General features: G+C 40.4%; 1 pseudogene across 1 annotated transcript in view; it reads left to right on the plus strand.

Moving 5' to 3' along the window:
• Nucleotides 1–254: 254 nt before the first annotated feature.
• Nucleotides 255–14,707, plus strand: part of LOC309831826 (centrosomal protein of 78 kDa-like) — a 72,808-nt pseudogene continuing 58,355 nt past the window's right edge. The window contains exons 1-7 of the transcript in view: nucleotides 255–371; nucleotides 415–674; nucleotides 4,021–4,206; nucleotides 4,285–4,356; nucleotides 5,423–5,526; nucleotides 7,523–7,697; nucleotides 14,267–14,402. The product of the transcript in view is annotated as a centrosomal protein of 78 kDa-like (transcript). The remainder of the gene's footprint in view (nucleotides 372–414; nucleotides 675–4,020; nucleotides 4,207–4,284; nucleotides 4,357–5,422; nucleotides 5,527–7,522; nucleotides 7,698–14,266; nucleotides 14,403–14,707) is intronic.

The following is a 14,707-nucleotide window of genomic DNA, read 5'->3' on the forward strand; positions in this document are numbered from 1 at the left end:
AACGCGTTTTCGAAACCCCAAATTCTCCACACCGCCTACCTTTCGCGCCGTCCTAGTCTCGAAGCTTCCACCACTGCTCCTCAAGCCGGGTCCCCTTGGGAGACGGGGCTGCGTGCTGGTGCACAGGGCGTGCGCTGACGTCCTCGAGCCCCGCCCCCAAGGTCCCGCCCGGAAGTTTAAACCGCCGCGCCGCGTCTCGCGGGGCGTTGAGGCCGGCGCCAACAGCCGGCGATGCGGGGTCACGGGGTCGTGGCATGGAGGGGGCCGGCGTAGCTGGGGCCCGTGGCCCTGCGTCTTCCGCCTGCTACGTGGGTCCTGCCCACGCTGCGGCGCCGCAGCCGCCGGGCGGTGGGCGCCCGAGGGACCGGGAGGCGAGCAGGGACCGCCAGGCGGCTGTGGGCATCGTGTCCGCAGCCAGCGTCCCCGAGGCCACGCTCCGGCCATGATCACTCGGTGAAGCTGCGCCGCGACAGCGTGGCCGACTTCTGGCGCTGTGAGGAGCTGTGTGCGCTGCAGGACTCGCTGCCTCTGCCCGCCGTTCGCGCTTCCCTGCGGGAGGGCTGCTGGACTTCAACGCCGACCGCCTCCGTGGGGTTGACTGGACGCCGCTCATGAGCACCCTCTGCCCGTGATCTGTATCCAGAGTTTCTTCCAGCCACGGCTTGGCGAGACAGGTTTGTAGTTCCCGCTTCCAGTGGCCCTCATGTGGGCGCTGAGAAGCGGGGTTTTAGATGGTGCAAGGTGGAGGGTGGGCACTAGAACCGGTGCCCAGTGCCCGGGTGTGCGTGCACTAGACGGGGCGTGCGGCTTAGGACCCCTGCCAGCTCGGTGACCCCGGCCGAGTGCTTTAAGGCTTCTAGGTCTCAGTGTTCTCATCTGTTGCATGGGCTTAACAGGACCCACTCTCTGTGGAGGTTACAAGGTCTCACTCTGTTAATGCTTGTAGACTCTACAATGTAGAACACTTAGCACAGTTTGGAGCGTCGTTAATGGTTGCACAGATGTTACCTGGTGTGTTGAATGACTTTGCCTGGTACAGACCAAAGCGATTAGGAAATTGATATATCCCAGCTTCATTTCCTTTCCATTCAAACAGGGCTCAGGAAAAAGAAATTTTTTTTCAATAGTATCCTATAGTGGAAAGAGCACCAGTGTGAAGGCAGCTTAGAGTTTGAATTCCAGGGCTTATGCTCTCTGTGGCCTGGGCAGGTTTCTTTTGCGCTACAATCCCCACACTTGTAAAATGACATTAAAAACCACTCTTTCTGTGGGTTCTTAGAATTAATTAAGCAGGTTATGTGTGTAAAGTATCCTGGTACTTGAATGAGTTGTCGGAACCAAGGGCTGCTGGAGACGACGCTTCTGCCCTAGGTAAGCTCCCCTTATACTGGGTGGCAAGTAAACACAAGCACAGTAGTCAGTGTTCTGGAAGAAGTGAGTTCTGGTGCTACAAAGCATAGAATCTCTTTTTTCTTTAATTTAATTTTTATTTTATATTGGAGTATAGTTGATTTACAATATTGTGTTAGTTTCAGGTGTACAGCAAAGTGATTCAGTTATACATATATCCATTCCTTTTCAGATTCTTTTCCCGTACAGTTTGTTACAGGATATGGAGTAGAGTTCCCTGTGCTATGCAGTAGGTCCTTGTTGATTATCTATTTTATATATAGTCGTGTGTATATGTTATTCCCAAACTCCTAATGTATCCCTCCCCGCCATCTTTCCCCTTTGCAGAGCATAGAATCTTGGAAGGGAAAGTTCAGGGTAGGCTCTTGGAGGAGGTGCCATCCTTTCTAAGGATATGTAGAAGCTCCTGGGGTGGCAGGAGGGAGCAGTGTGTGTCAAAGTTTGAGAAATATAAAAAAATATGGCAAAACTCAGGTACAGGACTGGAACTCAGGGTTTGGGAAAGCAATGAGAGTTGATACTGGAAACCTAGTGGGGCCCCACAGAAAGGGGCCTTGTTTGTCATGTCAGAAGTTTGGATGTTTATCCTGAAGGCTGTGGGAAACACCAAAGAACAGTGAAATGGAATTCTGGTTTAGAGGCTCACTGGGACCTCCATGTGGAAGGCAGTTGATTGGGTGCAGCGTGAATTGTAATCAAAGGGTCCCACTTAAGTTATAAAAGGTGGAACTGGATTTTGCAGATCTGAGAGAGAATGGGTGAGACCTGGTGACCAGTTAGAAAAGGGAGGGCAGCAAGTGTGGGTGACAGTTTACAGCTGCATCTTTTTGTGAGATACAGAGCACAGTAGAGAGGGATTGGAGGTGGGGAGAGGATCTTACTTGATCTTCAGTGCTTTAGAGGGGCCTGGTAGAGGGGCCAGGTCTGGGCCCAAGATACAGATCTGGGCTTTCTGGAAGGACAGGTGTTTGAAGGCATGGGAGAGACTTAGGTTATCCACAAGAATATCCAAAGAGTCATAGGTCTGAGAGTTTTTTAAGTGGGTATATTTGAGGATGTTTATAAGCTGAGAGAAAGTAGCCAGCAGAGGAAGGGTGTGAAGATCTAGGAAAGGAAATGATTGTTCGTTTGTTTTCGAAAAGCTGAATACTTATCGTGTGCCTGGCCCTTTACTAGGATCTGGGGTTCACACCATCTGTTCTCTCTCCTGCAAGGACAGTTCAATTCATCCCCTGGTGAACAGAAGTCAGATTATTCTTTGCATCCCATTCAGGTGTAAGAACTGTTCTGTACCTCTGAAGGGACTTTACTTAAGCAGAGTAATAAGTTAGAAATCAAAAGAAATTAGAGCTGGAAAGGACCTTAAAGGCCACTGTACTTAATTTTGCCACATATTTTACATTGAATGTAACAAAAATTTATTGTTGAGCCCTTTCTCTTCAGAGTTCCTTCACTGAACTTCCTTTATGTCTTGAATCCAGTGGGGCTAGCTTGTAGATTTTGGCCTCCTCTTAAATTTGCTTCTTCATCCATATTACATTTTGCCCAGACTATGGCAGAAACTCCTGGGTGCTTTCACAGCTCCTGGGCTCAGCTCCTCTAAGTTCATCTGCCTACTCGGGTTGAGTGATCTTGTAACATAAAAAGCTATGCTTAAAATAATGCTGCTAATGGCTTGCCCACACAGAGTTAGTTCATACTAGCCACCCAGCGTGTGCTCTACACGGAGGCGTGTAGTCTGCACTGTGCTGGGCCAAGCCTCATGGGGCTCTTTTTTTTTTTTTTTTGCGGTACACGGGCCTCTCACAGTTGTGGCCTCTCCCGTTGTGGAGCATAGGCTCCGCACGCGCAGGCTCAGCGGCCATGGCTCACGGACCTAGCCGCTCCGTGGCATGTGGAATCTTCCCGGACTGGGGCACGAACCCGTGTCCCCTGCATCGGCAGGCGGACTCTCAACCACTGCGCCACCAGGGAAGCCCCGTCATGGCGTTCTTTGGCCCTGAGGAAGGGGAACTTTCTGGGATCACTCCCTTTGTCTAATTGGTCCTTCAGCAGCGGGGCGCCTTTTTCTAATCAGCGGAGGCACCCTTACTCAGCTAGTGGTAGTCCCAGGCCTCGTCACCTGTGGGATAAAAGCCATGCTCTCTCCCAGGCTTGCTTCTGCCAGCATCTCTATTTTCCTTTGTGTCTCTTCTCACACTTGGACCCCTGGCCTTTAGTCGTCCCCACCTGAAGTATTTACAGTGCCCAGCAGGAGTCAGGCTTGAGTGTCTTTTCACAGATGTTCCCTCTGCAGTTAATGCACCTCCTACTCCAACTCTGCATACTCTCATCTTTCTAGATTCTACTTCAGGGTTCTCATGAAGCTGTCACTTAGATATAACTTTTTGCCTCCATAGGCACCTCTATGCATAAAGGTTATGTTTATTTATCTCATGTGATTGAAATTTTGAGTTTATACATCTTCCTCCTTAATGAAGGCTTTAAGGGCAGGAGTCGTTTCTAATCCTTAGCACAGAGCAGATGCTTTTTTTCTTTTTATTTAGGTGCTTTTTAATGATGATAAAATGTATGGTTTAAACCACTCATTTTACAATATTTTTGCTTTAGGTTGTGACAGAAATGAAGTTTACAGAAGTCGTGTTCCTGTGGTAAGGAATAAATATGTGACCTTCCAGTTGTGTAAAGCTCATGAAGGCTGTGTAAGTGCATCGGGTGCGCTAAGGAACCTGGAGCTAAGTGGGCTAGTTCTGAGAGAGAGAGACTTAACTATGTTAACAAAATTAAGCCTTCATTGTGTCCTGCCAACCTTTGATAGTTGCTTTTGGGGCAAACTAAAGCAATAAAATTTTAAACTGTTCCTCCCCATTAAAGGGATTGAATATTTGGCCACTTTGGTGAACCTGTGTCTTGCGAATTGTCCAGTTGGAGACGGAGGTTTCGAAAGTGAGTTTCAGTCTTGTTTAAGTCTCTTCCCATCGGACTGGTCTCGTGATTTCCTACACACCATGTCTGTCTACCTTTTCCTGTCTACCTTTTCTTGGTGTTGTGCATGCGTGGATTGTCTCCTGTACCTGCTCAAACCTTGGTCCATTCTCATTTGTACCATGGAAGTTTGTCATGCTGGATACTGTCAGAATTAATGTTACTTAAGTTTGTGTTAAGCCACAAACCACACGTTTTGTATATTTCCTGTTTTTTGTGTTTCTTTATATTTTTATGGTTTCTCTTCAAGAAATATTATGGGAAGGGAAATAGCAAGATGTAAAGAGCAAAAAAGTCATCATTCTCTTTAAATTGTTAGAACATCTATCTGCAATCATAATTTTAATGCACTGTGGTATGTATTCAAATAGGAAATATATGTAACATCCCGTAGGAGCAGCAAACTCAGTGGTGTTGGTGAGGGTGTATGATGGACCTAATCACAAAGCAGGTGATTCTTGATTGGGGTCCTGAAACATTAGTGTACGTTCCCTGTGTCCATTAGTGGTCTGAAGTGGTAAGGAAGCCTGCCTTTCAATTTGAGGAAACAGAGGGTTTGAGGTGCTCCCTCTTCTATTGCTCTAGTATACTGCATAGCAGCTAATAAAATACTGGGTTTATAGTTGACGTTTAAATCGCTGATTGATCATCAAGGTTGGCATGTATCATTGGAACTGAAAATCGGAAGAGTCTTATGCTCTTTAGGTTTTTCTTTTTTTTCCTTTGTCTCAAAAGTATGTAGTACTTTACTGAGTGGTTGGGAAGAAAGTTTGCAGTATCCAGTGTATTCAGTTTTAGTATCTAAATAGAATTAAACTGTTGCTGTAAACTGGAATAACTTTGTTACTGACAAGCTTTAGAATGCATCAGTTCATCAATTACCTGTTTGGGAAGATTGTAGTTAATGATTTTAAGAATGTGGCTGTAAACCTCCAATTGACTCAAGAAAAGCAAATAAGTCAAGATTGACAAATGTATAGGCTCTTCATCTTACTGTGTGTGTGGGTTTTTTTTTTTTTCCTTTTAGTTATTTGGCAAGGTGTAAAGAACTCTATCACTCTTAAGACAGTAAACTTCACGGGGTATAATCTGACATGGCAGGGAGCAGATTACATGGCCAAGATCTTAAAGGTGATTTTATGTTTAAACTTTCATGAAAACATATGTGATTGAAGCACATTAATACATTGACACAGATGGCAGTTAATTTTTGTCTTTTGATACCTGTGAGTGCATCTTTCGTTTTGTTGAAAGAATAAGACCAGTTTTCAGTTTGGGATTCTACCATTTAGTAAAGATAGTCCACTTAATTTTAGAAATAGGAGATTTAATATATAATAGATAATAATACTTCTATGTATTTTTAGTTACTGAAAACATTGATTGTGATGCTGTGAAGAAACTATGCCTTTATAGTCTTCAAGATTTAAATGAATCAAGTGTCTATTAGCTGCTGTAGTTTATAAACTAATAAACATCACTACATCGGCAACTTGTAAATACAGTTTTTAATGCCTTAACAACTTTACAGTGGTTATAATTACTGTATTTAGGCCTAAATTATTTAATAATTTGACATGAAGTCTTTTTAATAGTTTGATGGTGCAGATCAGGGATAGGTAAACTATGGCTGGTGGGCCAGATCCAGCCCGTCGCCTGATTTTTTAAAGAAAGTTTTTTGGAACATAGTGGAACCCATTGTTTACATGGTAGCTATGGCTACTTTCAGCCTACGCCAGTGGGGTTGAGTAGTTGCAACAGAAACTGTATAGCCCACAAAGCTGGAAATGTTTAAATTTAGATTTTAGAAATTGAAAAATTCTTTGAGCCTATACAGGGCAAGTCCATTGACCCCTCGGGTAGAGAACAGTCAAGAACTTGGGTGCCGAAGCCAAATGGCCTAGGTTCAAATTCCCTTTCTCCCTTTTCATAGCTAGTGACCATGGACAAATCACTTAACGTCTATGCCTCGTTGTGAGGTTTAAATGAACTCATTTGTATAAATAGTGCTTGGCACATAGTAAGCACTGTGTAAGTGATTGCTGTTATTTCTGCTTGGAGCTTTTATAAGCCATTGTTAATAGGAAAATGACACTAATGATTTTGCTTTTAGAGTGTCAAAGGCACTTTGAGTCTTTTATGTTTTCAAGAATGTAACAAGACTTTTTTGATTTAAAGTCAGTGTTCCCTGTTACCAAAATTGATTTTATGAATATAAAGAATTGAATGTCTTTAAGACAAGACTTGTAGTTAAATGTCAAACCATTATCTTCCCAAGGCACATCAAACTGGCTGTGCATGGTCCAGGCCTCTGAAGTTTGTGTCCACACCCTAGGTAGCATGTAAGATCCATTTTGTAAATATAGTTTTAAAAATAATGCCTGGGACTTCCCTGGCGGTCCAGCAGTTAACACTGCGCTCCCAATGCAGGGGGCGTGTGTTCGATCCCTGCTCAAGGAACTAGATCCCACATGCAATAAGTAAAAGATCCGGCAGGCCGCAACTAAAGACCTGGCACAGCCAAACACAGCCAAACAAGGAAACAAATAAATAAATAAATACTTTTTAAAAATAAATAAAATTCAGTAATGCCTTAGGAGTTAGGAAAAGAAAATATTAGAACCTATTTAGCTTTGTATCATTAAAAAAATATCTGTGTAGTTTATAATGTACCTAAATTATATGTATAGAACTTTGTGTATATAATTTGTTAAAAAATAAGATGCATATTAAAAAGTTTTCTTATGGGTTGCCCAGTCAGGTGTTTGGAGACCATTGGAGGACAGAATGATGAAATTTAGAGCCTCAGCAATGATAGAATTTAGAATCAATTCCCTGACTTAGAAGATAAGGAAAATAATTCTTAGACTGTAATTGAGTTATCCAACTTTACATAACTGTTCAAAAACAGGTCATCCAGTGGCTGGAATCTAATCACTGACCGACTAGAATGTGGGTCACTGGACTCGTAAAGCAGAACTGACTGTTTAATTTCTCAGCTTGATTCTCCTGGCACATATGCGTGATATGTGTGTGTGTAAATCTCTGACATAATAAGCCATGCTCAGTAGGCACATCCTGTTTCCTTATTGAAACATCTTAATTTCATCCCATTAAATCTTTGAAGTATCAGACTATCAGAAGGCATGAAGAAACCTGGGCTGAGAGTCTTCGTTCCAGGAGACCTGATCTTGACTGTATGCCTGGTTTGAGGCGCATCGCTCTGAACTGCAACAAGCTCATTGGTGACCTGGGTGCTCGTGCTTTTGCAGAATCTCTTAGTGAGGATTTATGGCTTGGAGGTAAATTCTTAAATTGAAAATACTGAATTTTTAATGTAATATATGCTTAGCTTTTGGCATGATACTGTTGTGATAGGACTTTTTTTAAGGCCTCATTTTTCTGATAGCTTTTATGTTGCTTTTAAACTTTCTCTAAGAGTTACATATATTCTTTACAGAAAATACAGAGTAACAAGAGAACAATTACCTATAAATTTAACACCCAGACATAATCACTGTTCATTTTGGTGTATATATTCTCAGTCTTTTTATTGTTTTCTATAAATATATTTGTACACTTAGAGATTACAAAAATAGAATTGTAGTATACTTGCTATTTCATATTCCTGCTTTTTTCACTTAATGAGGTATCATGTAGTGTTCCATCATATTGATGTCCCATAGTTTAATCAATTCTTTGCAATTAGATTGAGACAGTTTGCTTTTCCCTGTCAGAAACAATGTGAATACATTATATATACATCTCTGTGTCCATCGGGCTTACTTCTGTAGAATAAGGTACTACAAGTGGAATGACTAAGTGTGACATATTTTTAAGACTTTTCATACACATTGCCAAATTACCACCCAGAAAGGCTATGCCAATTTGTAGTCCACCCCAAGAGTGGATGTGAATGAAGCCTGCCTCTCACAAACACTGGCTGGTAGCACTTTTTAAAAACTGTAAGACTACAAAAATGAGTACCTCTCCCTTTTTTATGCAAGTGGGATTACTCCAAATTTTATAACTTTTTTCAGTTAATTCAGTATGACCATCTTAGCATGTCAGTAAATTTGCATCTTTTTTTTTTTTTTTTTTTTTTTGCGGTACGCGGGCCTCTCACTGTTGTGGCCTCTCCCGTTGCGGAGCACAGGCTCCGGATGCGCAGGCTCAGCGGGAATGGCTCATGGGCCCAGCCGCTCCGCGGCATGTGGTATCTTCCCGGACCAGGGCATGAACCCGTGTCCCCTGCATCAGCAGGCGGACTCTCAACCAGTGCGCCACCAGGGAAGCCTTACTGCATCATTTTTTTTGTGACCCTTCAGTGTTCCATTATATGAATATGCCACAGTGCACATAGCTTATCCGATCTTGTATAAAAGGTATGTCCAGTTTTTCAGTTACAAAAAGTACTCTGATATATATCCTTACCTATATCTCTGACTATTTTGGATCAAAAGGGTATAGACATTTTAAAGACTTCTCTTACAGAATCTTGGCTTAATCTGATAGGAGAATAACCACATTTTGTTTTATTTTGTATTCATTTGATTTACTGGTGAGGTTTACTGGCTGTTTGTATTCATTTGGCTAGTTGGTTAATTACACCGGGTGTCCCTTCTTCTGTAGTGACAGTTTGTAAGGGTTGTATCATATGCTGTTAGATCCATATGTCTGACTTGCTATTTCTGTATGTCATGGGGCGTTGAAAGACTCTAGTTATTTTAATGTGATGGTCCACTCAACACTTAAATGACTCATGATAGTTTCCTTTCATGTAATATTTTTTAATACCTGTGCTTTTGCGATGATCCCTTTTGATTAAATGAGTAGGTTGTTCAGCCCCAGAACTACTAGAATTCATGATCATTTGTTCTGGTTTTTGTCTGACCTTTTACCGCAAGAGTTCTTGACCATCATACTTTCATGATAGGTTTTTAGTGTGTATTCTCTATACACACATTGTTTGAATTTGTTAATTGTTTGTATCCTAGAAAACAGTACTTTTCTAATGTTGTACTTCCCTTATGGTTTGAGCAGGTAATTTACTGATTAAAGTGATTTATACTTGTAAATTGTTCTTATCTCTACTCTGAATAGAGGTGAACCTAGATACTAAGCCTGCTTCCACCAAGAGCATTATTTGCTTCTTGTGCAACCTCTGAATTCTTGCAAGGAGTACTTTATTCATTTGTCAGTTTCACAAGTAATTTTTTTAATACCTTCTGTGTGCCAGATACAGGTTTAGGCACTACTGATAAAGCAGTGAACCAGACAGACAAAAGTCTTGCCCTCATGGAGCTTACATTCTAGTGAAGGAGTTGAGATAGAAATTAGTAAAGAGATAAGTAATATAATTTTAGAGAGTAGGAAGTGCAAAAATATCTTAATGTAAGAAGAGTGAGGGGGGCAGGTAGGACTCCATTGGACAGGTTAGTTAGGGGCCAGCTTCACTGGAGAAGTGGCATTTGAATGGAGACCTGAATGAAGAGAGGAGCAAGCCATGGAAGATCTGGGGTAAGCACATTCCAGGACAAGGGGGCAATGAGTATGCAGGCATGTAGGTCGGTGGAGTATTTAAGGAAAAGCAAGAAGGCCAATCTGGGCAGAGTACTGAGTGAAGAAGAATGTGGTGTGACATGAGGTCAAGGAGCTAGCCAGGGGTCTGCTCTTGTAAAGTCTTGAAGGCCAGAGTAAAGATATGGATTATTCTAAATGAGTAGAGGGTTTTGAACTGGAAAAAGGCATGATCCAAATAGTATCTGAATAAGGTGACCTGGTATAGAGAATGGACTTGGGAGGATAAAGAAGAGAAACAGGGAGACCAGTTAGGAGACTATCACAGGGGTCCAAATAAGAGATGTTTATGGCCTAGGTTAGGTTGGAAGTTTGCAGCAAGTGAAAAGTGGTTGAATTCAGGTTGTGTTTTCAGGGTGTAGCTAACAAGACCTGCAGATAGATTAGTTGTGAGGTATGAAGGGAATAGTAACAAGGAGACAAGTCGTTGATGATTATGTGTGCAACTGGGTGGTATCACTTAGAAAAAGGGGGCTGATGGGAGGAGCAGCTTTTGAGGGAATATCAGGACTTTGATTTGTTATCTTAGATGCCCTTTAGGTATCTAAGTGTCTGGACAGTGCTCAGACTGTACTTTCTATCCAAAGGTATCCAAAGCCACTTTAGATGCAAAATGTTTAAAGTTGACCTTTGTTGCTGCCAAAATAGTAGCCATTGTGGGCAGTCTGCAAGATGGCATCTTAGGTTTCTGAGGAAGAAATTAGAATACACAAAGGGGTATTAAGTGTATAATTACATAATGTAGATTTCATATTTAAATTTATGGGAAAAGCAATAATTAGTTGGCTTTTGGTTTTAAATGGAAATAGCCACTCACTGGGAAATAATTACTCTAACTTCAATTCATTTTACTTTAGATCATTCTGTGATGAAAGCAATTATCAAAAAAGTTCTCCAGGTGGAAGGAGTGCCAAGTCAGACATACATAACATGTTTCAGTTCGCTCGGAAGAATTTCTCTTTAATGGCTTGTTTTTCTTTCTTTCTTAAAAGAAAATTATCAAGGTACTTTCTGCCATCTTAAAACTAAGTTTTTAGTCAAATCAAATGGCTTTTCTGTTTTTGAAAATGTTGTGTGATGCTTTAATTTAGGTTCCCAGAAATGCAGATTGAAAACCTTTTAACTTTTTATTTTCTGGAACTTATTATCGTTAGTCACAAATAGTCTTTTTTTTTTGGTGATAAGAATGAATAGCAGGAGCAGCATTTGTGAAACCAAATCTAATATGAAACTGACTCTTTCTTGTGAGTAAATTTGAATTTTGAAACAGCAAAACAATAAGGTTTGATATAAAGCAAAATAAATATTTTATGTTTATGATCTGCCAATTTCCCAGAAAGAGTTTTCTGGTGACTTTAGTTATATACCAGATACATTAAAATCACCAATGGAAAACACATCTTTTATTCAGGTTCCCTCTGAAAGTTTTAAAAATTTGTTGACTTAATATCACTGAACGGTTCACTTTAAAATGGTTAAAATGATAACTTTTCTGTTTTGTGTAGTTTACCACAATTTTTTTAAAATGTGTTGTTTGAAGATTTTTGGGTTTTATAAAGGTATTGTATTAGCATAAAAATGAAAAATTTAAAAGACCACCTCTAATTGCATTATCCTATCTAGCAATATTTACATTTTTATTTTCTCTTCCTGCTGTCTATAAACATAATTCCACATAACTTCAATATAATTTGCCATTCTTTTCATACTAAATTTAAATTCTGTGATTCATAGTTATACTTTTTAACATTGTATTCACAAGGTTTCATTGAGTTGGTCAATTTTTTAAATTGGTGAACAAGGGCTTCCCTGGTGGCACAGTGGTTGAGAGTCCGCCTGCCGATGCAGGGGACACGGGTTCGTGCCCTGGTCCGGGAAGATCCCACATGCCGCGGAGCGGCTGGGCCGTGAGCCATGGCCGCTGAGCCTGCGCGTCCGGAGCCTGTGCTCCGCGACGGGAGAGGCCACAGCAGTGAGAGGCCCGCGTATCGCAAAAAAAAAAAAAAAAAATTGGTGAACAATTGGAAATAACCTAAAATAAACTATTGTAAACATCTTCATATACAGCTTTTTTTTTCTACTTAAAGATGTATGTTTTTGATTCTCTGTTAATCAACTTGCTTGGACAATAGTGTATTAAATAAGTTGTTAAGAGTGTTTATGAAGTCAAAAGAAAGCTTATGATTGTCTGCCAATTGTTATTTCAAGAGAGTGATATTTGAATAATCAAATAGTACATACAAAGAAGTTAAGATTTGTGGTATCACACTAATTAGATATTATTATTAAAAATTTATATCATGTGTACAGTATTCTTAAAATAGCTAAGTTGACTTTTGCTATGATATTAGAAATGGAAATATATATATTAATAAAGCATGTATATTAGGAATTCTGTAAAATTAGTACCTGGTGGTATATAATAGGGCATCATGGAATGAGAAGAAAACAGTTAAACGTTTTTTTTTTATTTAGCATGATGAAACAAAGTGGAAATATAACTGAAATATACAAACTCATTGAGCTATTTTAAGAGTAATTTTATTTCTTGGGCTTTTTTTTTCTATTTGCCTCTATTTGGAGACATAGAGGTAAGCCAATCAGTATCTGGGTATATACCTAGATCCTGGTGAGTACAGGGTGAAATAATGGTGTGAATTGTGTCACATTTATATTGTCATTATGTATGCCTAAAAACAGATGGGAACTTTTAAAGCATTCTTTTTTTTTTTTTTTTTTTGCCATACACGGGCCTCTCACTGTTGTGGCCTCTCCCGCTGCGGAGCACAGGCTCCGGACGCATAGGCTCAGCGGCCATGGCTCACGGGTCCAGCCGCTCCGCGGCACGTGGGATCTCCCCGGACCGGGGCACAAACCCGCGTCCCCTGCCTCGGCAGGTGGACTCCCAACCACTGCGCCACCAGGGAAGCCCCAGATGGGAACTTTTATTAGAAATTTTTTTTATCTCCTAACAAGAAAAGTGTAATTTAAAAAACTTTTAATACAAATGTATTTGCATTCGTTTCTGAAAGTAAAGGAAGCTAACACATACAAACCACATGCATACAAACATTTTTTTGACCGTAATTAAGTTAAAAAACACAATAAAATAGCACAAAATGAACTGAGCTCCTATATATTTTTAAGAGGCATATAAATCACACAGGATCGTGTGGTGATTATCAATAAGCTACACTCTATGAAATATTTGTCCTATATTACCACATACACTCCATTTTACCCTGCATCCTAATGCTGCTAAACTATAGTAGAAAGCAACAGCATAGCACAGGGAGATCAGCTCGGTGCTTTGCGATGGCCTAGAGGGGTGGGATAGGGAGGGTGGGAGGGAGGCTCAAGAGGGAGGGGATATGGGGACATGTGTATGCATATGGCTGATTTGCTTTGTTGTGTAACAGAAACTAACACAGAATTGTGAAGCAATTATACTCCAATAAAGATCTATTAAAATAAATAAATAAAATAACACAAAATATAGTAGCTTTGAAGGATAAATATAACCATTTTAACCTATGATGTTTGTCTTCAGTAAATTCAAATTAAATATTTAAATGTGAATTTTAATATGTGGCTTGTTCTAAATAAAATATTAACACGTAGGTCTAGTTTTTGCAACCAAATATTTCATATAAAGATACTTGCCTCTTTATTACTGAAATATAGGATAAGTCTCCACATTTCACTCTTTTATCCAGTGGGTTTCATTTGTTTTTTTGTGTGATTTCTGTATGAAATCAAAGGAGCAGTGAAGGTTGACAGGCTTATAGGAGAGTAACATTGACTCACCTACCACCCAGCAACTTGCAGCCTTATAACTTTTATTGTTTTTACATAGAAAAATTCATCTTAAATTGAAATTTTGGTCTAATTCTGAAGATTCTGTTTGGCAGAAGTCATGGGTGTATCTGTGTTTCTGTGTCCTTGAGATTCAGAAATGCCAAAGGTGTTCTAAGATTCAGTAAACTTGAGTGTTTCTGCATAATACATAAAATGTGTCATACTTCGGGATTATTTTAAAAATTTATTTTTGCATTTCTGCACATCTCAATACTTTTGTTTTAGTTAAAATAACTTGTTACTGTAGAGAACTTACATTTTTTAAAAATGCTGGCTTATGTAAAACCTTTGTACAAAACGATCCTCTTTTTAATGGCCTTGGCATCATTGTCAAGTGCCTGTTTGATTCCTCTCAAAGTGTACACATGTGACAGTTGCTCTGTAGACCTTTGGTGCATCTTGATTCCTTCTTTTCATGCTTTGTCAAACATAGGCTTGGCCACAAAGCAACCTGTAAGTAATGGAAGGAAACACTCTGCTGGTAAAGAATGTTATGGTCCTGAACCTCTACCACCTGGTGTGTCTGGTTTCCGGCCGTGGCGTACTGCAGAACATGCAAAAAGCAACAGGTAACGTGTTTGCATTCCCTGTCTTTTTCAATCATTCAGAGTCCTTTATTTTGGAACTTCTGTTATGTGAGCGGTCTCTGGTGCTTTCTATAGAGGAAAAAAGATAACTCACACATGGCTTCTGCCCAATGAGCCCTCTAAGGAAGAAAAACAAAAAGTAATTGGGAGTTTCAAGTTGTTTCTCAAGTGTCACAACAGAGCTAACCCCGTGGGAGTCTTGAGGAGACTAAAATTATCACCAATTGTGCATGTGAGAAAAGTTTCATTAAAGGCAGGTGTAGTTGCGTGAAGCCCTACAGCACAGA

This window comes from Grampus griseus (assembly GCF_964374135.1).
Source record: "Grampus griseus genome assembly, chromosome: 13".
Taxonomy (NCBI): domain Eukaryota; kingdom Metazoa; phylum Chordata; class Mammalia; order Artiodactyla; family Delphinidae; genus Grampus; species Grampus griseus.